Source organism: Pinus tabuliformis, chromosome 8 (genome assembly GCF_031772625.1).
Source record: "Pinus tabuliformis cultivar Carrire ecotype Pingquan chromosome 8, CPIR1, whole genome shotgun sequence".
NCBI classification, from domain to species: domain Eukaryota; kingdom Viridiplantae; phylum Streptophyta; class Pinopsida; order Pinales; family Pinaceae; genus Pinus; species Pinus tabuliformis.
Genome location: NC_142294.1, coordinates 1,189,980,947 through 1,189,982,787, shown reverse-complemented (window position 1 = coordinate 1,189,982,787; position 1,841 = coordinate 1,189,980,947). Strand labels below are relative to the sequence as shown.

At 36.7% G+C, this 1,841-nt stretch overlaps 1 long non-coding RNA gene across 1 annotated transcript; it reads right to left on the bottom strand.

Annotated features, from left to right (window-relative positions):
- Window positions 1–377: 377 nt before the first annotated feature.
- Window positions 378–1,382, bottom strand: LOC149239613 (uncharacterized). Its single transcript, XR_016245457.1, has 2 exons — window positions 1,020–1,382; window positions 378–908 (listed from the first exon to the last, which is right to left on the bottom strand). It is a non-coding gene; the product is annotated as an uncharacterized LOC149239613 (long non-coding RNA).
- Window positions 1,383–1,841: the final 459 nt, after the last annotated feature.

The window sequence follows — 1,841 nt, the reverse complement described above, 5'->3', positions numbered from 1 at the left end:
TAGGCTTTTTAATAAAAAAAAACGAGTACAAACAAGAATTTTGAGAACTTATAAACCTCATTAATAGACATAGCCGTGTGCTGATAGTCGCATGTATATATAACAGAATAGTAAAATATTGTGTTAATGAAGTAAAGCATAGTTATTACTCCAAACTTATTTAAGAATTCTCAAAAAACCCTAAACACATATAGAAAAATGAGTATAAGAGTCTATTGTTCATTCTGGGTAGAATCAATTGTAGCTCAAGCAACTTAAATGAGTACAGGAATAGTTTTATACATTACTGAGAAAAAAATTAGACATACGTAGACCAGCTAGAGCCGGGATAGCTGGCCATAGCATAATCTAAGAGAACCAATAGACCTGTAGCAGAGTGGAGGAAAAAATAAACTTATATCTTTGAATATAACACGCCAAAGGAATGAGCAGCAGAGCTAGCCCAATCTTAAAGAGTCACAAAAATCCTCAATATACAAACATAGGGAATCAATGAATGTACATAACATATATCTATGAGCCGAAGATAACCGGCACTGTTATTATTACAAAACCCTGATTGGGCAGAGGAGCCGCCAATTCTTAGAAACAACACTGATTACAACAAGGCACAACAACGGAATTCACGCAGACAGAAGCCCTCATTGGGCAGAAAACTGTGGAAGCACCCCATAATAGAAAAGGGAACTCGGTCGAAACCCCTTCCAGAAGGAAACCAACAATCAACCTGGAAAAAGGGAAAACAAGTTTGAAGCCGTTGAAATCGGCAAACCCATTAACTATCACAACCCTGGTACCAAGAAAGGGTTTGAAATGTGGCATACTGGGATAAATCCAGTTCCATGCATGGGCAGAAGCTGTTCCACCTTCATAGCCTTCGGCGCTTGATATTCGAAGTGCTGCTCAGCCTGTCACAAGAAGGAAAATATTTTAGAGTTGCCTTGAAGAAAAAAAAAAAAAAAAAAAAAAAAACAGGTCGAATCATGTGTAGCAGGTGAACTAGGTAGGAAATACTTGACCTGCTAGAAAAGGCTCCTGAGATCTGTAAGGTGGAAGGCGTTAGGCTCGCCCCTATAAGATGGAATAGGACAAACCTCTGGTTTGCAACCTGTGAACCGGAGGAACCCTCTGGAAGCCCGAACCCTATTGCATCGAATGAAAGCAAAACCCGTGAGTGCCAGATTGAAAGGTCACCCGGAGTGAATCTAACCGTTCGATGGAAGGGAGAGAGTTCCCTCCGTCGATTTGATCATGGATCCCGAGAACAAGGTACCACTACTGCAAATATTAATTCTGCTGCACCGCCAAGAGTTTACCAGCTGAGCTTGTATGTAGCGGATTTCAAGGTAGAGCTTAGCTGTCACGCTCTCGGCAAGTTACCAATAAATGTAGAATGGGAAAGTTCTGTCACCGTACCCATCAACACCCAGATCCATACAGTGTAAACAGATCTGTATGCGAATGAAGTGGAATGACTTGTATGGTTAAAAGAGAATAGGTCGAGAGTTGAAACAATGAACTGTCACCTTTGGGAAATTGTAAAGTAATTTAATAATCTTTTTTTTTATTTACTATTTTCACCATGGTTTGGGAGGTGTGACATAACCTTAATAAACAATACCATTAGAATTTAGCATATATATATATATATATATATATTAGTCAAATCGCTACAGAAAACTATTTATTTTGAATATAATTTTTATAATTTTAATTCAATTATGAATAGATTTATTTTTTATGGAATATTTTAAAATATTACATTGATGATAAATAATGGTGGAAGGTAATATAAATAATTTAATTTATTTTTTAAACAAAAAGTTAGATAAATTTTATAG